Raw genomic sequence first — 23,797 nt, 5'->3', positions numbered from 1 at the left:
GTGACCCTGGGCAGTCACTTAACTTCAACTTGCCTTAAACCACTGGAAATGGAAAAGCAAACCACTTTTAATTATTTTTGCCAAGAAAACTCCATGAGCAACATTGACCTTTTATAGTCCACCAAGTAAGGAATCTGAACAATTGGTAGACAATGAGCATTTATTAGATACTTTTTGTATGGAGGGCAAGCTTAAGTGCTAGGGAAATGCACAAAAAAAGTAAAAACAGACCCCACCCCTCAGGGAACTCCCAATCTTTTGAGGGAGACAGCTAGATAATACAAGACCTATCAGATATACACAGCCTCAGTTTCCCCAAAACTCCTTAAGGGCAGGGACTATAAAGGGTAGGGTTTTTTTTTTGGTTTGTTTGTTCCTGTATCTCTAGGGTTTAGAACATAACTAGAACATAGTAGGAAATTGGTAATTACTTACTAATTAATTTAGATATGCATTAAATTAATAAAAAGATCTGTGAATGTTAAGAATGTAATTATTGAGGGGCAGCTAGGTGGCGCAGTGGATAAAGCACAGGCCTTGGAGTCAGGAGTACCTGGGTTCAAATCCGGACTCAGACACTTAATAATTACCTAGCTGTGTGGCCTTGGGCAAGCCACTTAACCCAACCACTCTGAATTTTTGAAATTATTAGGGATTTCTCAACTTGTCCAGGATCACTGGGATTCATTAATTTCACCTGCATAACAACTTTAGAGCATCTCAATCTGATCTTTGGAAAATGCAAGAGAAAACATTATCAAAACCCAAATAAGAGATTTAAGGTTGCCCAAGCATGGAAATCCTAAGTTATGACCGTCTCAAATATCTCAAGGTTACAGGTGCTTCAGAGAAGTAATTTCACATACTATGGACGATTTTCTTGCACAAATCAATGGTTCTCCACCCATTTCCACTGAAGTGGGTCCACTGAACGAAAAACCTACAGTCATAAAACACTTCTGATAGAACTCAGTTTGAGTTAATTCTCAATTATCCAGAGGTTAATTGACTAGCACTCAGTTTCTCTGTTCCTCCATCCCATGCCTGCTTCTTGATCATTTCTTTATTAGAGAGAAATGCTATGCAGAGCTGGAAGAAAAAACAATAGATCCTTACTACATTGCTATTATCTTTGTAACCTTAGATACGCAACAAATAGTTCATATGATGTTTGAATATCCATAAACTCCCAAATTGTTCCTTTTTTTTCTTATGCTTAGTAGGTATAAAAAAAAAAGCAAGTCCTCTCTACTATCAGAGCTTCACACTGTGAGATTAAAAGAAAAACAAGATTCCTGGGAACAAGGTACCTATGGAGAGGAATGTTAGAAGACTCTAATCGGAGTTTTTTCCATTGATCAGATTATTGTGTCACAGTCTAATGCCAAACTATTAGAAAAATGCATTCACTGAACAATTGTTAAAAAATATATAAATACCAAAGGGATTTAAAACAAAGGAAAATTGACAGTGAAATATTCATCAAGGAGACTCATAAAGTAGACCTGGAAGGAGGCAAAGAACATACTGTATATATATATATATTGAATAAGAAGAGGGGAAAAGGCATTCTAGGTGTGGGTGGAAAATAGCAAAGGTAACACAGAGATCCTCTTTAGCAGGTAACTGGCCCAGAAAGTGTAAGAACCATCAGAGCCCTAGGCAAATTGCATAATAGGCAATTTTTTCTTCCTACAGTGCCTTCTCACCTTCTTTGGCAGTTCAAAGCCTAACTTTATTCTCCCCTTCTTCATCCCCCCCATCCCCCTTCCTTATTTCTAAATGTTCCAAAATTACCTTTCTATCCCTCCCCACAAAATCCCATCCAAAACTTCTTCAAGTTGCAAAGATTTAAAAAAAAAATCAAATAAATTGAGAATTGGTAAAATGTAAGGGAGCTCTTTTGAGGAAAGGGGCCTTTTAGGGCCCATTGCGAATCTAGCTTTCTTTCTCTATTTAGTACTCTACTAATAAAAGGTGGGGGACCCTTCCACTAATAGTAAGTCCTTGCTTCAACAGAAAGCAATATAGCAACATTATGTGTACTGATGATGGAAGCTGGGAAATGATACTTGAAAGGGAGACCTGGGCTTAAAAGTTGGCTGAATCTCTCCTAAGCCTTATTTTTCTCATCTTTAAAGGGGGTGGGGTGAGGTTATTAACCAAGTATCTCGCAGGGCTGATGTGAGTATCAAATGAGATAACTGTCCAAAAACACTTTGTGAACTTTAACCTAAAATACACATGTGAAATATAAGAAAAAAATAACAATAAGCCCTATATTTAGGAAAGAAATGGCATATTAGGGAATTATTGGAACCTTATCCTCTTCATGAATTCCATGAAAATGTTCTCATGCTGGGAAAGGGTAGGTGACAGTATCATGGAGGAAAAGAGAAAAGACTCTTGAGAAACAAATCAAACTATATGAACAATGAGATTATTATTATGCAGGAGGCTAAAGGTGAGCCCTTAGTTTGTTGAGTTTCTTAGTGTTACTATAGAAACTTAAAGGGAGATTTCTTCAGACCACAAGCCCAGTCTCATAACTCATTGTTGCAGCTCCATCAAGTACCCATAGATTCTCTTAAGAAATCAACATCTTGGGCGGCTAGGTTGGCGCAGTGGATAGAGCACGGGCCCTGGAGTCAGGAGTACCTGGGTTCAAATCCGGTCTCAGACACTTAATTACCTAGCTGTGTGGCCTTGGGCAAGCCACTTAACCCTATTTGCCTTGCAAAAAAAAAATCAACATCTTATTTCTTTCATAATTGATCTCCACCCCCTATTTAGTACAAAATTTCTCCACCATCCTTTCCTCTCTTACTCCTCATCTCAAAAATATTCTTATGTCCCTTGATCAGAAGTTATGGATACTTTCATTATATAACAAGACCATAAGTATTATATGGCTGTCAATTTAGAAAATTATGTATTAGGCAACCGAGTATATTTATTAGCTCTCATCAGGTCAAGGGAAAGGGAGTAAAAGAAGGCATCAAATAAACTGAGTAGGCCTTTTTTGACAAACTAGATAAGTCATCCTGGGCCATCATCAGTAGACTTGACTTTATGTCTTGTCTTTGGGTAATGCTGACTTTAGAGGTGAAGGTAAGGATGGTGACTGCCATGATGACATCCTGTCATTGGTCCTCTTTGAGAACCAACGACAAATAACAAGGAAGTCATCCTCCATTCCCCCCAGAGTATATGAATGGGGTTGATTAAAAATATTTTAACAAAGACAAGAAAACTTATTGCCATATTTAGGCACATTACTCTCCCCCCCCCACTGAAATAAAAAGACACTAAATTTGTGATTCAGTCCAATAGAAGCCCCACATTATATAAACACAAGCATAACCTTGAATAATTCATTTTCTCTGTGCCTTTGTTTCCTCAGCCTTCAAAAGGGGACATTTACTTGCGTTACCTTTTTCATAAGAACATGGAAAGAGTGCTTTAGAAAATGTACAATCTTATACAAAGTTGTTATTATCACATGATATTCCATAGATCAGCATTATATTTTTATGATAAAATTCTCAGAAAATGAGAAATTCTAAAACTCCTCTAGTGTGACCCAGTGTCACCATGAGCTGATAGATGCTTAATAAAACATATGTGATGACAAATAAATTTCTGCTTTTAGGCTAAAAGTGTGAACATTGATATAGTTAGTAGAAATGTGAATTGCTGCAGCAATTATGTAAAGTTAATTGGAACTATATCCCCCAAATTTTTCAATTATGTCCATCTTTTAACCCAGGAATAACCCAAAGTAAGCCTATGCCCCCCAAAGGTAAAAATGATGAAAGGGATGATTTCAGAGACTTATATAAACTGATGTTGTAAGAAGCAGAAGATGAATAATTTATAACAAGAATATTATAAAAATGAACCATGTTTAAAGTCTTAAGAACTCTGATGAAGGAAATAGTCAAACATAATTTGAGGAGCTAGCCATTCCCTGAAAGATAAGGGATAGACTAAAGATGCAGAAAGACATACACATTTTTGGTATGTCATGTAGTTACATGCAGGAATCTATTTTTTGCTTGACTATGTTTGTTTTAAGAGTTTTGCTTTGCTTTACTTTTTCCCCCCAGTGTTGAAAAAGGAAGAAGAAAAAAGATAATTGAAAAATATTAAAATAATTTTGTAAAAAAAAGAAGACAGCTTTGAAAAGCAAAGTACAGTTACATTGCTAAGAGAACAATACAGGGGAGCTATTTCCATTTTATTTATGATTACTCCTTGGAAATGAGTTTCTTTAAGAGATCATAAAAAGGATCAATTGACAGGTTTTCTGAAAAATGGCCCGTGTGCCATTTGCTAATGTGATCCCAGGCACAAAGATATAATTGACAAAGTTCCACTGACTGACTGTTAAAACTTTTTATTGTAAATTGCAATGTATGTCACGAAATCAAGATTGCCCCCAAATTAGTTAACCTCTGATCAAGTTGACAGTGCATCTTCTCTTGCAACTCCTTTATTCCACTCTGGGTTTCAGAGTTTGGCACCTCTGGGTGTTCACAACCACCGCCAAAGATGATGATGGCCAAAGAATTTGGTCATATGACTTTTATTCCCAAATCATCTCAATCTAATTTATAGCAATCACCTTGAGGTTTCAAATCAGAGAATGAATATAATGAATTTTGCAAATCTTAAAAGCACTCAAAACTCTGCTGCTACTGGGGTTGTTCTGATGGTATGGGGAGAAATAGAAACTCCAACTCCCTAACAAGAGCAAGATCATTTGACCCTAAAAATTTCATTCTGATAAGAAAAGAAGTATCCACCCCCACTCCATCCCAATTCCTCTTACATTCCATTCCACATGCCTCCAGGCAATCTGGCCCTTGAGACCCTTGTGTTCCTGGAGGAAACATTTCTTAGTATGCAGGATCTCTCTACAGTTGCAAGAACAGGTGGTCAAGATTGCTTTTGCTGCCAGTCCTTATCCCTGCCTGTACATAATGAATACCATTGTTGTTGTTTGTCCTTCATTCTCTAAGAGGACCAAGTCATAAGGGAGATAATACCACAGGGGAATTGAAGTTAAATGAGGTAGGAACCCAAGATCCAAGGTGGTTTCTCAGGTACATCCCAGTGTTGCCTCCATAAGTTAATGTTCCAACTTAACTAAAAAGGCTTTTATTAAATGTCCGCTATGGTCTTGATAATGTGTTGTCCTAGAATTTTTTTTTTTAAATCACAATCTCTACCTTCAAGGAGTTTATATTCTCCTTACAAGTATGGGAGGGTTGGGGAAAAGAAGCATTAACAACTTAGGAGGGGATAAGTAGAGAGAGGATTCCTCAAAGTGATGGCACTTGAGTTAGATGAATTTTAAATGAAGATGAAGATGCAAAGGGAATATTCTAGAGAGCATGGAGGACAACTCCACAAAGGCACCAAGATAGGAGATGGAACTGTCACTTGAAAAGATTAGCAAGTAGACACGTGTGACTATAAAAGAGAGGATGGGAATGGAAAATAATGATAAATTCACCTAGTTAGACAATGCCATATATAGAAACTTATATTTATCTAAGCAAAAGATAGTCATTAACCATCCATGAGTTTATGAGTAGCATAACCTGTGGTTAGGATTACTGATTTATCAATAATGTGGACAATAAATTGGAAGGAGCTGGTGATAAGGAAGCAAACTGGAAAGTTACTTTAATAGTTCAGGAGGGCAGTTAGGTGGTGCAGTGGAGTCAGGAGGACCTGAGTTCAAATCCAACTTCAGACACTTAATAATTACCTAGCTGTGTGACCTTGGCCAAGTCATTTAACCCCACTTCCTTGCAAAAAAAAATACCAAAAAAAATAGTTCGGGCAAAGGCAGGAAAAAGGAATGGATGGGAAAGACGGAACTGGAAGGATGGACTGAATATGGGAGGTAAGGGTGAGCATGAGAAAGAGAAAGAATGAGATGAAGACAAGGATAAGCTCAAAGTTGTGATCCAGTCAGTTAGCCAAACAACAAGTATTCATTAACCAACTACTACATACTGCCAGGTACTACTGGAGATGCAGAGAGAAGCAAAAGGCAATCCTTAGAGGAAGGTTGCTGCCAAGAAGGATTAAACCTGGTCCCTTGCCTGTCTTCTCCATTTACCCAATAAACATTTGACAAAATTTAAAATTAAAAAAAAAAGCAATCCTTGCCCTCAAGTGGATCACAATCTAATGGAAGAGACAACAAGCAAACAATTATGCATAAAAAATTATAGGGTAAATAGGAAATAATTATCAAAAGGAAGAAAATTGTTATTAAGAGGTTTTGAGCAAGGCTTCCTAAAAAAGGTGGAAAGTTTACATGGGACTAGAAGGAAGAAACGAGGGAAGTCAGAAACTGGAGATGTGTCTGGTGTCCTCAACAGAAACAGGGAAGTTAGGAATGGGGCTGGGGTGACAGTCACTGATCATTTCTGTTTGGAACATGTTGAGGTTAAGATGTCTATGAGGTATATAGCTGAAAATGTTCAATAAGTAATTGGTGATGTCTGCTGAGAGCTTAAGAAAAAAATGAAGGTTAGAAATGGAGGTGTTAGAATTATCTACATCATGATGATGATGATGATGATGATGATGATGGACAGCTAAGTTATACATCAGATAAAGCACCAGTCCTGGAGTCAGAAGGACCTGAATTCAAATTTGACTTGACACTTGTTAGCTGTGAGACCTAGGGCAAATCATTTAACTCTGCCAGTCTTGCATCCAGGGCCATCTCCAGTGTAAAAATAAAGGCTAGAAATGGAGATCTTAGAGTTATCCATCTTAAGATGATAGTTAAGACTCAAGAGAGTTGATGAGATCATCTAAAAATACCTGGTACAGAGTCCTAGAAGTCTTCATTTAGTAGTCTTGACTGAGTCTATGGTCTTCTAATCCTTTTCCTAGATAATAGTGTACTATATGCATTAGGTGTTTAATAAATGCTGAATAATAGAAATCTGCCTTAACACATTCAAACTGAGTTCATAGAAACACCTGCTTTCCTCTTCCTGTAGTGGGAGCAAAAGAATGCATATGTTTAGGGGATTTAATATACCTTTTCCCTATACTCTCATTACTTTTTTAAGTTAAAAAAAATAAAACCACTAGTCAGGTGGTATTTTAGAGTTTTGGATGTGAATTCAGGCAGATCAAAGGTCAAATCCAAAATCAGTTTCTTCAAGTGTAGAAGGAAAGTGTTGGATTCAATGATCTCCAAGGTCTTTCAGCTTTAAATCTGTAATTCAATAAAGCCATGAAATTTCCACTAGTTACAAAAGCATAAACAAACCAATTAAAGCAGAGGTTCTTAAACCAGACCCATAAACTTGTTTTTTAAAAAAAAAAGTTGAAAATTGCATTTCAGTTAAATGAACTTCCTTTCCAATATAATGTATTTTCATTTTTGCACATAAAAACAATACTCTGAGAAGATGTCCCTTAGGTTTCACCAGAAAGCTAAAAGGGAGCCCTGACCCACAATAAAAGGATAAGAAGTTTTGACTTCAGGAGGAGAAAGTGATCTCTGCTAAAAACCCCTGAGAAAAAGATAAGTCCCCTTACCTTTCATCCTGTTCAGTATATACTGGGTGGGTTATTTCCAGGTCTAAATGCTAAAACAGCCAAGTGTTGCCTAAGCTCACCTATTAGCACAGCACAATCCTCCTTTTCCTTATGTATTCACTTCCTCAAACTCTGATCCCAAGAAAGCAGGACCATTGAATTATGCTTCATTTAATACAACCAGTTTCAGTTCTGACTAAGATACTAATCACAATCTTTGTCCTTGCTGTTTTCTATCTACAGGATAGGAATGCTTGATGACCTACAAGTAAGATCAGAGATAGGAACTTCCTAAAATCGTAGGAATGCCTGAAATTGTAGAATCTAACAGTTATTCTGAAGAATACATTCATAGTGAACTAAACAGATCTTCAGCATCCAGTGAAAAACTAGAGATAAGAGTTATGCAAGGCAGCCTGCTGCAATGGGAATTGGGTCTGGTCAGAGCTCAGCTAGTAAACTGATTTTGAGATGACCCGCTAAGTACTTAGCTCTAAAACAAGTAGAATGTTTAGTTCTATGGAAACAGCTGAAGTGGCCATTTTAACAGCTGGCCAGATTAAGCCATCATTTCTCTGAAAAATAAAATAAATAAATTTCCTTCTTTCTCATTCATGTCTTTGCTGTTTTGCTTCAAGTGTTCGCCTCCCTTAAGCATTTCTCCATGTTAAAAAAAAAGTGGAATAAAATTTATGACTAAAAAGAAGTAGGAATGTGGCCAAATAAGAAAGCAAACACCCCGAATTTCCTCTTTATTCCAAGTCTTATGATGTGCTGCAATTTTTCTTCCTTTTAGTAAAAAAAATTACAATTTGCGTGGATGGGACAGCACAACTTTGCTAGAACTGAATAAAAGAAAGGATAAGAACTACAGACATAATTCTTCCAGATTTCTTAATCTCATTTTATTAGCATCTTTTCTTCTGCAATCTGATTCTAAATCCAGAGTCTCTATTTTGTTCACTATCTATTCTAACTACATTATTAGTTTATCTTATTATGTATTTTTATTATTAGTTACTATTGTTCCATATGCAAATGGATGAAAAGCAGACCAGATAGATGGACATATTTTACACACATATGGAAAATGCAAATATTGTACCTAAGGATTTGTTATCTCTAATAGGGTATATGAACACCTAATTTGTAAGAGTTCCCTGAACCTTTTTTGGGGGATCAGGAGGAAAGTGTAGCAGAAGTTTGGCAATCCGTAGAAATGCCTTTGCCTGGCTATGGAATCATGAGATTCAGTTTACCTGTTTAGGAAAGTCACCTAACTTTGGAGGAAGTCATCTAACTTTGAAGTTCTACTTGATACATTTGTATAACAAAATTAAAAAACAGCATGGGTTAGGGAATATCATATTCATTCATTCAATGAATAAATAGGCAATGAACTACTCAGAACACAAGGGAGATGCAAAGCTATAGAAGATATGGTCCCTTGTCCTCTTGACAGAGCAGTTGAACTAGCTTACTTATCCTTTAATGTTTTGTTTTCTGACCCATATAAGCTCATTTCATCTAACTCCCTAACATTAGTGTTTTATATACATAAGTACTTCTGCAAATAACCTTAGAATAATAACCTCAAATACTATAGTTAAGTAAAACAGTTCAAGGGAGGTGGAAGGTCTAAAGGAAGGCTGACTAGAAGACAGTAGTTGAATGTGCCCAAATAGAAAATCTAGGAGTGAAATGTTGCAAGAACACCAATTTATATTATTCTGGAATCTGAGTCTACATAAGAAGTCTTCAATTAATCCACCATGGACAAGAAAATGATGCAAACTCAATTAACTTAACAAACATTCATTAAATACTATTAGGATATATAATCCAGTACTGTGAAGACAAATTTTGTTGATACTCATTTTGCTTTTCCATTTCTTTTAGTTAAATTACAAGGATTATTCCATAGCCATATGAAAAATTAAGAAATGTAAATCAAAGCTTCTCTGAGGTACCACCTCACACACCTCTCAGACTGGCTAATATGACCAGAAAGGATAATGATCATTGTTGGAAGGGTTGTGGGAAATCTGGGACACTATGACATTGTTGGTGGAGCTATGAACTCATCCAACCTTTCTGGAAAAATCTGGAACTATGCCCAAAGGGCAACAAAAATGAGCATACCTTTTGATCCAGCAATACCACTAAAGGGTCTATACCCTGAAGAGATGATGAAAAAAGGGTAAATATAAAAACATCACTTGTACAAAAATATTCATAGCAGCCCTGTTTGTGGTGGCATAGAATTGGAAATCAAGTAAATGTCCTTCAGTTGCAGAATGGCTTAACAAACTGTGGCATATGTATGTCATGGAACAACACTACTGTTCTATTAGAAACCAGGAGGGATGGGAATTCAGGGAAGCCTGGAAAGATCTGCACAAACTGATGCTGAGTGAGATGAACAGAACCAGAAGAACATTGTGCACCCTAACAGCAACATGGGGGTGATATTCAACCTTGATGGACTTGCTCGTTCCATCAGTGCAACAACCAGGGACAATTTTGGGCTGTCTGCAATGAAGAATACCATGTGTATCCAGAGAAAGAGCTGTGGAGTTTGAACAAATTTCAAGGACTATTCCCTTTAGTTTAGGGGAAAAAAACATATCTTATTGTCTGATCTCGTTATCTCTTATACTTTTTTTTCTTCCTTAAGGATGTGATTTTTCTCTCATCACACTCAATTTGTATCAGTGTACAACATGGAAACCAAATAAAGACTGACAGATTGCTTTCCATGGAGGGGAGGGAAGATTGGGAGAAAAATTGTAAAACTCAAACTCAAATAAAATCTTTAAATTACAAGGATTATTACAAGTCACCATTTTGATCTTGATCACTTTCTCAGTTATAGACAATATATTATTTTATATGTGTTATTAAGAGTCTACTGTAGGGCGGCTAGGTGGCACAGTGGATAGAGAATCGGCCCTGGAATCAGGAGTACCACCTAGCTGTGTGGCCTTGGGCAAGCCACTTAACCCCATTGTCTAGCAAAAACCTAAAAAAAAAAAAAAGTCTACTGTGGCAGCTAGGTGGAGCAGTGAAGAGAGCACTGGCCCTGGAATCAGGAGTACCTGAGTTCAAATCTTAATAAATTGCCTAGCTGCATGGCCTTGGGCAAACCACTTAATTCCATTTGCCTAGCAAAAACCTAAAAAGAAAAAGTCTACTCCATACAATTATAAATCAATCAAGGGTAGAGAAAGTGTTTTTGTTGTTTCCCCAATCTTTCCAGAGTACCAAAAATAGTGCTGGAACATCATAGATATTTTACTACTTACTCAGTTAAGGAGCAAATAAAACTACACTAAATGAATGAATGGAAATTCCTCTAAACAGGACTTTGTACCCAATTTTTTTAAAAACAAAACATTATTCTGCCTATACTCAGAATCTGAAAGATGAGCATAATACCTATTTTTTCAATAACCATCTTTAAGTAGTTCTTCCAATTTATTGATTACTACTGAAAATCTTGCTTAACCAGTTAGGTAGCTTAAATTTTCAAAATGCTCTTCAATGAGAAATCCCAAGAAAAACAAGAAGAAACTTTGTGTTTGCTTGTTAAGAAAGACCAGAGATTATACAGAATTTTTCTCCTGTTTCATTTATTATGTCTTTGTTGATTCATGCAGGCATGTAATTCACTTAAATACATAATCATCCTCCTATCCAAATTTTCACTTAGACTGATCATTTTTGGAATTGATATCATCCAATAAAAATATCTGATCTTAACTATACAAAGTAATCCAGAAACAAGTCAGATGAATTGAGTTACTTTTCATATCAAAAAAGGGGAGGATAAACAAGACAGGAAATATGAATAGTGGTCTAGCTAATAAATTATCTAGTTTGATGAAAAATGAGTAGGTCGTCAGTCAAAGGACCTAGTTCTCTCTACAATCTTTCATTGAAAAGTATCAAAAATGGACTTCAAAATGACACTGCTGGGATAAACAGCTTTGATGTCTCTAACAAGTTTTTCTGGGATCATTAAAAATAAATACTTCTTCCATCATGTGATTGATCTAATTAAAAGATTTTATTCCAACAAACCTTTTGTTTGCAAAAGCAAGGAAGTTAAGAGGATTAGGTGTTTCCCAGTTAGTCAACTAAGAAACAGAGATGTTGCTGTTCATTTAGAAAATTTGCTAACCAGTTGGGAGTTGAGATGAAGTTTGGGCAGAATGAAAATAATCTGCTAAATAAAAATAATATACTTTTCATTTAACTAAATCCCATGGTTTTCTTTTTTTCATAACTGATAAAGACAACAAAAGTTACACTATTTTGACTAAAATGATTGACTAATGATTATGCTTTATACAGCATTACAAGATTGTAGCAAAAATAACTAAAAATACCACAAATACATAATTTAAACTTCCATTAGATTTCAAAAAGGAATTTTGATTTTTTTTAATCAACATATAACATATAACCACATATACAACATTAGGCAACTAGATTCTCCTTATCTGGCCCCATGTGCTTATGTTTCCACAGGAAAACCCAGTCTGTTTCAGCTTTTGTAGTTTTCAATCAAAATCAAAACAAAACAAGCAACCTCATAAAACTTAGGTGGTTTCAACACATGGTCAAATAACAAATGTTTTCCTAATATGATTAACAGAGACCATGAAAAGTTTACACAACAACAGTTATCAGGAGCTCATACCTACTCAGAACAGCTTAAGGTCATCAATTCTAAGCAAGGACAGAGCAGGCATTGCTTCACATTCTTGGATACAGCTGGGAGAGATCCTGACCCAGGGGAAGAAAATGCTTTGAGATCACTGAACTCTATCAACATTATCATCTTCCTTACTTTCTGTCTACACTATCATCTTCCTTGCTGTGTCTTGAACATGTAATTATAGGGAGTAGTATATATTGGGCGGCTAGATGGTGTGGTGGATAGACCACCAGCTCTGGAATAGACCAGTCCTGACCCCAGACACAATCCTTGCAGTTGTGTGACTAGCTGTATTAATCCCAATTACTTTGCATCCAGAGTCATCTCTGGTCATCCTAATTCATATCTGGCCACTGGACCCAGATGACTCTGGAGGAGAAAGTGATTTAGCATAGCACTTCCTCATTCAAATCCAATTCATTCACCACCACCCCCCATATCATGGTCTTCTTTGAGAATGAAGAATAAATATTAACAAGATGGTCCCAAGCTAACAAAAGCTTTTGCTACATATTTCCCCATATATAAAATGCGCCCTTTTTTGAAAAATTTGAGGCTAAAAATTGGAAGCACATAATACAGTGGATTGTAGAATTTTTCACTTGCATTTCCCAGTTTTTTGGTGTTTATCTTTGTGTTCATTGTTTTGCATTTGTTACCAGTATATTAGGTTCTATTTTGCCACATTCTGCCTAGAAATGGTTCAGGGCTGAATTCAAGACAAAAGTGATCCAGTTTGCAAAAATGAATGGAAATCGGTCTGCTGAACATCAGTTTGGTCTGAGAAAACAATCCTAGACTGCCCACAGGAAGAAGAAATCCTCCAGAAAATGTCACAATAGGAAAAGCCCTGAGAGGCAAGGCAGCAAAATGGCCTGAGTAAGAGAGGGAATTGAAAAAGATGGATTGAATGTCCATAAAGATGAGGCAGGAAAAATTGCTGATGCAAAAGAAGTGACTAGTTTCAAAGGAGCACACAATTGGTGCTTCAGGTTCATGAACCAGAAAGGACTATGTGTACATGTACCAAACTTACCCAAAAGATGTCTGAAAGTTATGAGAAGGTCCTTGAATTTGATGATGAATAAAACTTGAGTTCAATAACTTTATGTGATTTTTTTTTTAATTTCAGACCCCAAAATTAAGGTATATCTTATACATGGAAGTGTCTTATACATGGGGAAGTATGGTAAACAGATGAGAGGCAAGGAGAACACCAGCCCTGGGGTCAGGAGGAACTGAGTTCAGATCTAGTCTCAGATACTTGCTGTATGACTTTGGACAAGTCACTTAATCCCATGGCCTTAAATAAATAAAGCTTAAAAAAAAAAGAAAATAGGTAAAATTTATTAAGATGAGAAAATAGATAATAAAATGTTATAAATAGGTACAGTTAGGTGGGTCAATGAATAAAGTACTTAGATTTGAAATTAAGAAAGAGCTAAGTTCACTTAATAGCTATGTGACCTGGGGCATGTCATCTAACCCTGTTTGCCTCAGTTTCTTCATCTGTAAAATGAAGATATAACATATACTGCAAGGTAAAAGAGGATCAAATAAGATAACAATTGCTGAATGTCTGGCACATACTAATGCTGTATAAATGTTGTTATTGATGACAAAGATGTAAATATAGTATAGCCCTGAGTGTGGAGAATTGAGAGAAATGAACATGTGCTGGGATGGTCTTGGAAGGCTTACATTAAATTTCTGCTCTTGCATCTAAAGTTGGGGTCCTTTTGTTTATCCTTAAATGTCCAAATTTCACTTTCAAGTCCCTTTTCAGGCTCCTCAAAATCCCCTCCCTCTGAAGGAAACTTCACTTCCTAATTTACTGAAAGATTCTAATGTCACATAAGAAAATTTCTTAAGTCTGCCTCTCATTACCCCTACATTTCTTTTTCTACATCTTTACGGATCTCCTCTTTCCCAACTGTTTCTGAGAAGAGTCCCTCTCTTTCCCTGACTAGCCCTTAGCTTGAGCCATCCACTCTATTCTCCATGTTCCACCCATCATCTAGTGGCTTCTTTTTATTTACTCATTCCTCTCCACTACTGGATCCTTTGGTTATACCTACAACATTCTCTGACTAAATCCTGTTATCTCAATCCTATTAATCCTTCTCTGCTACATTCTTTTTTTTTTTAGAGTTTTTGCAAAGCAAATGGGGTTTAAGTGGCTTGCCCAAGGCCACACAGCTAAGTAATTATCAAGTGTCTAAGGCGGGATTTGAACTTGGGTACTCCGGGCCGGTGCTCTATCCACTGCACCACCTAGCCACCCCTCTGCTACATTCTTAAACACTTCATGCTTCCACTTCTTCACCATGTATTTACTTTCCAACCTTTACAGTGTCTTCTAATAAGTAACAGAGCTGTGATTTGAACTCCAAACCAGTGTTCTTCTGTAGCAACCACACTTACTCACTTTCTAATTTCATACTCTCTAAGTAATGATAATTTTTGAAAATGTGAATGATGGTTTATGCTACTTAGATATTTAGTAGTTCTGGGATTTGGGGAAATTCATATTATTATTTGGAGGAAAGTCTAGATTTCCACCTCTTTAAAATGGAGATTACAAATTTGTAATCTAAGAACATAATTGAATTTAACAAAGAGTATGGAGGGGCAGAGTGAAAAGCAGGGCAGTCAGTATTTGGTCTTCCATTTAGGAAGACCAGGATTCAGAAGTCTTAACTCTCTCTCTCTCTCTCTCTCTCTCTCTCTCTCCCCGCTCTATGGCTTCTTCTCAGAATCTATGACTCTGTCTCTCACAAACAAACAAAAACAAACACACACACACACACACACACTCTCTGGTTGTGTGACTGCCATGGGGTAACTCCCTTTTATTACTAGGTCATATCAATTATAGTTCAGCATTGGGAATTTCCATTTGAACAGTTTCCTATGTTGAAAAACCAAAGTCCAAATCAAATACCAAAATTTGAACCTCTCACGTTTCCAGAGAAAGTTCTGTAACAATGGAGAGAATTTTGTAAGCTGCTGTATAAATATTAGCTATTATTATAATTATTATCATCTATCTAACTCCATTAGACTGTGAGCTCTTAGAGAACAGAAACCATCTCTTACTTTTCTTCATATTCCCATCACTTAGCATAGTGTCTGACATAGTTAAGTGCTTGATAAAAGTTTACTGATTAAGTGACTGAATGACTTAGTTTCTCTATTGAGAAGCCCCTGAAAGAGACCTTAGAATCAGATAGTTCTGGATTCAAATTTCACCTCTGCTCCTATAGCCTGAGGGGAAGTCACTTCTCTTCCTGACCCAAGAAACTCTTTAAGACTAAAAATGGGAGAGCAGGTATAGCTCTTCACTGGGAGAGACTCCCCATGAGCAACTATCTACATAGGTCTAGTTACTTTAGTTGACCTACATTGGTAGGTTGGTGGGTTTCCTCCTCTGAGATTTCTTATTCAAATGAAATCACAGATCCATTTCTACTACACTATGTTCTATTGGGCAGAAATTAGGTCATTTTATTTTCTCTCCCTATTAGAACCTGCAGTGGGATTTGGGGAAGGCAGCCTGATTCCGAGTACCCTAAGAGCACAGCCCACAAAGAGTAAGGGGGTCGGGAGAGGCTGCAGAGGTCTCTCTGCTCTCCCTGGGGCAGTTTGGGCTCCCATACCACCATAGTCAAGCAGGGACTCTCCTCACAGCACCAGGACAGAGGGGAGGGCCTGTGGTCATCCACGTATCAAAGCACAAGCAACAAAGTAGTCAGAGCCTCTCATTGGAGTAATTAAGGTCCCCATGGATTGTCCCCAAAACGCCACTTGGAAGTGCAGTAAGTAAGTCATGGGTTGAGGAAATGAGCAAACAAAAGAAAAAGACCATGACCATAGAAAATTACTTTGGTCCCATGGAAGATTGAGAAGATGACAAAATCGAAGCTCCTGTATCAAAAACCTCCAAGAGAAATAGAAAATGGACTCAGGCTATAGATGAGCTCAAAAAAGGCTGAAAAATAATTAAGGGAGGTAGAGGAAAAATTGGGAGGAGAAATGAGAGTGATGCAGATAAATCATGAAAACCAAATCAGCAGCTTGGGGAAAGAAATGCAAAAAAAAACACTGAAGAAAATAACATGTTTAAAAACCAGCTTAGCCAAATGGAAAAAGCAACACAAAAGCAAATGAGAAGAATGCCTTTAAAAGCAGAATTGGCCAGCTGGAAAAGGAGATTTTAAAAAGGCACTCTGAAGAAAATAACTCCTTCAAATGCAGAATGGGACTAAAGGAAGCTGATGGCTTTGCGAGAAATAGGAAGAAATAAACTATCCCCCCCCAGAAAAAAAATAGAAGAAAATGTGAAATCTCATTGGAAAAGCAATTGACCTCAAAAACAGATCCAAGAGAGATAATTTTAAAATTATTGGGTTACCTGAAAGTCATGACCAGGAAAAGAGCCTAGACTTCATTTTTCATGAAATAATACAGCAAAATTGACCTGATATCCTAGAAGCAGAGGGTAAAATAGAATTTGAGGGAATTCACCAATCACCTCCTGAAAGAGTTTCCAAAAGAAAAACTTCCAGGAATACAAACTCTCAAGTCAAAGAGAGAATACTAAAAGGCTGACAGAAATAAACAATTCAACTACTGTGGCTCTATAGTCAGGATTCCACAGGATCTGGAAGCATCTACATTAAGGGCTCATAGGGCTTGAAATGTGATTACCCAGAAGGCAAAAGATCTTGGTTTGCAACTAAGAATCAACTACCCAGCAAAACTGAACATCCTCTTTCGGGGGGAAAAGATGGACTTTCAATGAAACAAGGGACTTTCAAACTTTCCTATTGAAACAACCAGAGCTGAACAGAAAGCTTGATCTTCAAGTACAGTAGAACTCAGGTGAACCATAGAGAGGGTGGACAAGAAGGACTAACTATAAGGAACTTAATGATGTTGAACTGTTCGTATTCCTACATGGGAAGAAGATACTGATAACTCATATGAACTTTCTCATTTATAATAGCAGTTAGAAGGAGCAGGGCACAGGAAGGAGCTGAATATAATGGTATGATATAGTAAAAAGATGAATAATAAATGAGTAATAAAAGAAAGTACTGGGAGGAAGAGAAAGGAGAGGAAGAAAGGGATAAGATATTTCACGTCAGAGTCAAGGAAAAGTTTTTACAAATGAGTGGAAAGTGGGGAGGCAAGGGGAATGGTTCAGAGAGAAAATAACATTATTACACAATAAGGTACAGAAATCTTTTATCCTAGAGAAATATGAGAAGAAAGGGTTTGGATAAGAGGGAACGGGAGGAGGGAAAGGAGGAAAAGGTGATAGAAGAGAGGGAAGATCATGGGAGAGAAGACAGGGAAGATCGTGGGAGAGGGTAGTCAGATACAACACACTTTTGAACAGGGACAGGATTAAAGGAGAGAGAGAATAGAATAATGTGGAGGGAAATACAGCTAATAAGAGCAATTGTGGGAAAAATAGGAAGCAACTTCTTTGGTGGACTTGTGATAAAGAAGGCAACTCATGGGGCAGCTAGGTGGTTCAGTGGACAGAGCACCGGCCCTGGAGTCAGGTGTACCTGAGTTCAAATCCGGCCTCAAATGCTTAATAATTACCTAGCTGTGTGGCCCTGGGCAAGCCACTTAACCCCACTGCCTTGGAAAAAAAAAAGTGTCAATGTCAAGGACTTTTTATATAAATATATATTCTTTGCTGGTCTTCATTAAGTTTGGCTTCAAAAAAAAGATTCCTTGCCACCATGGAGCTTATAGTGCTCTATAAGTAAAAAAAATGTATATATAATATATATATATATATATATATATGAACAATCTAAGAGGATCTTAGGATAAAATGGATTTTCCACAAGTACTACTTGAAACAAAAGAAATGAAGAGGTCAAAAATAATACTCTACAGTAAAGGGAAAGAATAAATAATTTATAGTGGTAAGCTTTTCCTAAGGAATTGACTCCCTGCAAGGTAAAACACAAAGAGAAATCAGTCAATCTCTCCCCAAAAATTGAATAAGTGAATGACTGAATGAGCAAATAAATATTAGAAAATGTCTTTTCCACTCTTCTACAAGATTAAGAGTTTTGCACAATCTATGATTTTTTTTCTTATGCTGACTGGTTTTGTTGAATTGTTCTCTTTTTAAAATTTTCAATTGTTTTAGAAATGGCTCTTTGGGGGGTGGCTAGGTGGTGCAGTACATGAGCAACAGCCCTGGAGTCAGGAGTCCCTGAGTTCAAATCCGGCCTCAGACACTTAATAATTACCTAGCTGTGGGGCCTTGGGCAAGCCACTTAACCCCACTGCCTTGCAAAAAAAAAAAAAAAAAAAAAGGCAACTCATCCCAGAGACAGAGCAGATGGAATCTGAACACTTTTTCCTCTCTCACTATTCTTGAGGTTTCTCATCTTCTTGGGGGGAGGGGGGTATGTTTACTCTTACAAGATTATTGTAATAATATAAATTAAATGAACAAAAAAATGGGAATAGCAGAATTCACCTCCCAAGGTTGTGAGGATCAAATGAGATACTATTTGTAAAACACAGTAACAGGTAAAGGAGGCACTTAATACAAATGCTTGGGGGTTTTTTTTTAAGTGTTTTTAACAAAATGCTTTGAATTTAGGGAATTTTCAACAAGTATTTATATAATTATTTATGAATCTTTTAGGGGGGGTTGTAAGGCAATGGGGTTAAGTGACTAGCCCAAGGTCACACAGCTAGGTAATTATTAAGCGGCTGAAGTTGGATTTGAACACAGGTCCTACTGGCTCCAGGCCAGTGCTCTATCCATTGCACTACATAGCTGCCCCTCTATTTAAAAAAAAGGTTACCAGTTTTTTGTTGTTGTTCATTCATTTTTCAATCATGACTGATTCTTCATGATGCCATTTAGAGTTTTCTTGAAAATCATTTCCTTCTCCAGCTCATTTTACAGGTGAGGAAACCACCTAGCTACTTTTATAGAGCTTTAGGCCAAGATACTCAAAAGTTATGGCCATCAATTGAAACTGTGCTATAAAAATAGGATATTACTATGATTGGGTTTTTTTTCCCCCAATGCAGATTTCAGGGAAGCAACCTTAATGGGAGGAAGTAGTGTGACCGGCCTCAGGTCACACTAAAAAAAGATTAGTCTACAAAATACTCCACCATAACCATCCTCCCTCCCCTGCTCAGACTCCTCAGGCCACCAATTTGTGATTACCTGTTCCTTTATCTGACTTCCCCTGATATTAATGTTGGAAGATAGAGGAAGGGATTCAGGATTTTAAGAAAGACCACAGGTCCAAAATTCTGCTCCTATGTTGAAGAATGAGGAAATGGAGGTCCCAAAGAAGAGAAATAATTCATTCAAAAACCCAGAACTGGTATTTGATTATAAATCCAGAGTTACTTACACTGCTGCTTCCTTTGTATCTTAAAGCCCTATGAGCTTAAGAGTTTTACAAACATAAAAAAAGGATTTAGTAATTTAATGTATGGATCTTCAAGTTAGGTCAATCAGCATTTATTTAGAGATAGAGATTCTATAGACCAGGTAATCTAGTGGTTAAGAGAAATGGATTTGGAATCAGAAAGACTGAAATCTGGCCTCAGACACCTATTAGATGTATGGTGATTTAACCATCTTTTATTTAGGTTCCCCATCAGTAAAATAAGCTGGAGAAGGAAATGGGGAAAAAACCCTCCAATTTATTTGACAAGAAACCCCCAAAAGTCTTGGGACTGACAAAAATGCCCAAAGGCACTATGCTAACTTCTAGAGAAGCAAAGAAAGACAAAAGCCTTGCCCTCAAGGAACACAAATTCTACTGGAGGAGATATATAAGTAACTAGGTACATTCAAGACTTTGAGAGACAGTGGGGAGGTATTTGATAAAGACAGCCACTAAAATAGAGGGCGGCTAAGGTTACTGGGAAAGTCTTCCTGCAGAAATGGTATTATTTGAAGGGAGTCTTGAAGGCAACAAAGGAAATCAAGGGCCAGAAGAGAGGGGCAGAACATCCCAGGCATGAAGATGGCTTATCATGTGTAAGAACACCATAGACCACAAAAAGAGAGGAAAGTGAACCAGGACTGAAAGGGATGACAGTATGAGGGTTCTAAGTGTCCAACAGGAACCAACAGGAAGTTTATACAATTGATTCTAGGGTTAATAGGAGCTACTAGAATTATTGCGCAAAAGGTGATAAGAGTCCTACATTTTAGAAAAATCACCTTGGTCATTGAATGATCAAGGGATTGGAGTTGGGGAAGAGACACCACTTAGACAATTCAGATAGGAAGTAGCACCTCTACTCCATTGGATATATGTGGTGTAAGTGTGAGGAAGGAATTGAGGATAATGACTGGGTTGTGAGTCTGGATAATTGAAGGAAAGCTAAATTTTGGGGGTGGGCTGAGATAGTGAACTCTGGTTATGAGAATTTGAGGAGCAGCTAGGTGGCCCAGTGGATGGAATCAAGGACCTTAGTTCAAATCCAGCTTCAGACCCTTAATAACTGCCTAGTTGTGTGACCTTAGGCAAATAAGGTAACCCCATTGTCTTAAAGAAAATTATATAAAAAAAAGATGCTCATGAGAATTTGGAGGTCAAAACTTTTAAAAATTGTTTTACATGTAATTGGGAAAAATAAAACATCAAATTTTTTTTAAAAGATGCCTGAGACATTCAGTGCTAGAAGTCTAAGAGGCAATTGGAGAATGAGAAATTTTTGATGTGTACATTTTAAATGAGTTATCTCATAGAGCTGATCCATAAATATTCATTTGAACAGACTAATATAGATGGTTAGTAAAATGGCCTGGATTGGACAGAAAGAAAGGAGAGGCTGAACTCTAAAATGGAGGCCTATCTTCTCAGTCTCAACATTCCCCTTCCCTGCCTGGTAGTCTATTGTGAGAAATTCCATCTTTTTTTGCTCTTTTCATTTGGGGGATGTGAAAAGTAGCTTGGATGAGGAAATTGAGACCCAGAGAAAGTGGGGTCTAGAGAACAATAGGAACTTGCTTAAGACAGGAAAAAGCAATTAGGAGCAGAAATAGTATACGATAATGAGAAGAGCACTGGACCTATCAGAAGATTTGGGCTTTACCTATTACTTCAACCCTAGGTGACCTTCAGCAACAACCTTCATCTCTTTGAACCTCCCTCCCAGGTCTAAATCTAAGTCCCTATTATTTTTTTCTACATCATGAAGCTTTAAAACACAGTCTAGCCAAAATAATCCCTATCTACATTTGCCATCTCTTCTGTGGATTTCATATACTCTATGCCCATAGAGCACAAATATGTAAAATTACAAAGGGGATACTGGCCAGTATTTTTCCTACTACCTATGCACGGCAACATCTGTTTAAGTGGGAAGTAGTTTCAGACCCTTATCTAAAAACCAGCGAGTCTAAAGAGAAAGGGGTACAGCCAAGAAAGGGAATTGCCAAGAAAGGCCGAGGTCAGGCCTCAGGTAAATAGGCCATGGCCACAAGGCTCAATGCTCAACTGGGGGGGTGTGGCTGGAAGGAAAATCAGATAATCAAAAAAGGGTTGGTCAACAGACTTCCTAAGAAAGGATTCATACTTTCTTCAGCCAGATAGGAGATGCAAAGCATTTATCAGACAAGCCTAAATTTAACTTCCAATCTCTCACCTACATTATTTCTTGGGACAACTTGCGTAATTTAAGATATCATAACCCTAAGCCAATTATAATGGTGACTTTTCTTTGTATCCTCAGCACTTTATCACAGTGCCTAGAATAATGATAGTGATAATATTAATAATTAGTATTTATGCAGTGTTGGTAGGTATTAAATATTTGACAATTATTATCTCATTCTATAGATAAGGAAACTGGGGCAAATAGATGTTTTAGGCTGGATTTGAACTCGGGTCCTTTCTGACTTCTAGGGACAACAACCTACTTAGTTGCACACATAATAGGTCTTTAATAAATATTTATTGACTGACTAGACAAGGAGGAAAGGAGAAAAATCTTTCATATTCCATAAATACTACTAAATTGGATCCTCGAAATTTCCTCCCAAATGTTCAGTGACCAAGTTATTATTATTGAGGAAAGGGAGAATCATAAAGCAAATGCCATAATGGAAATAGAATGTAATGAAATTTTCTGTTTTCAGAGAAGGATGGTGAACATGAGGGGTAGTGGTAGTGATCTTTTTAAGATCCAACTCAATTACCACTCTCTTCTATGAAGAGTGGATAAAAGTCTAGAGCTAAGCATACTTCTTAATCTTACATTGCTGACTCATACTTAGCTTGTATTCTATTAGAACCTCTAAATTTACATTTGTTTATATTCTGCTAATTCAAGGGTTTATAACTTGGGGTCTTTAAACTTTTTTTAAATTTATTAACTGTTCCAATAATTACTTTCTTTTGGAAATTTAAAGCCATTTTGAGAAGGGAAACATCAATTTCATATTGACAAAGGGGATTATGACACCAAAAAAAGTGAAGAACTCCAATATTAGTGAACTTCCCACTTTTATTGACTTCCTCCTTTGATACAAATTTTGGGGGTATATTTTAAATCTAAATTAGGTTTACCAAAGATCTAGCAAACTTGGCATTATCTGGCAAACTTAAGAAGTATACCTCATGTTTCTATACTTCAAAAATCTGTGATTTTTATGGATGTGGCCAAGTCCTCAGAGAATGCAGATCCCAATACCTCAAGGACCAAAAAATCCATTACCCTGAGGTCAATCTGATGAGGAGTCTCTTGAATTTAGTTAGCTGGTCTTCAGAAGATAGACATAACCCAAATCAAAGATTTTCCAGCCTGGTAAGACTTGCCAGAGCTTGTACTCTGTTGGCATAATCTTTGAGAACATTAAATAGTAGTTATCCAGTGAGTATACTTCATGAATAAACACATTAAACAGTATCTGGCCTGAGACCCAAGGAGTTTCATTGGATATATAGCTCCGGGCTGAAGTGAAACAATGAGAGCTTTCCTCAACCCTTAAAAGTATTCTTTTGAAAATCCAAATTTTATATAATTCAAAATGTGAAATTCAAAACTTCTGCCAGAAAACCTCCTTTTTTGGACATTATTACATAATGGAAGAGGATGAAAAGTCAGCATGTTCTGCTATAGTCAGTAATATTTATCTTGATTGGAAGATGATAACGGTGGTGAGGGCAGTTGCATAATGCCTCTCCATTTGACTCATTCTCTGTAGTTCCGAAAACAGCATGTTCCATATCTATTTCAGCTTTCCCACTGATGTATCAGATTAATGTGGACGTGACACTGGCATGAAGTGTAAAATGCCATTCGGACTCATCCTTTATGAAAGGTGCTCTATAATGCCATCCAATCAGAGGGTTGAATTGAAAATCAAGAGACATTTGTTTATAACTAGGGTGTTCAAAAATATTTTGAATTGGATCAATGTACAACATGGAAAACAATGTAAAGACTGAGAAATTGCTTTCTGGGGGGGGA

The 23,797-nt window shown here is 37.0% G+C and overlaps 1 protein-coding gene across 8 annotated transcripts in view; it reads right to left on the bottom strand.

Moving 5' to 3' along the window:
• Window positions 1-23,797, bottom strand: part of RBM47 (RNA binding motif protein 47) — a 156,528-nt gene that overhangs the window by 105,806 nt on the left and 26,925 nt on the right. The gene's annotated exons all lie outside the window — the stretch shown is intronic.

The sequence above is a fragment of the Macrotis lagotis genome, chromosome 3 (assembly GCF_037893015.1).
Source record: "Macrotis lagotis isolate mMagLag1 chromosome 3, bilby.v1.9.chrom.fasta, whole genome shotgun sequence".
Lineage (NCBI taxonomy): Eukaryota > Metazoa > Chordata > Mammalia > Peramelemorphia > Peramelidae > Macrotis > Macrotis lagotis.
This window is presented reverse-complemented; position numbering and strand designations above follow the sequence as displayed.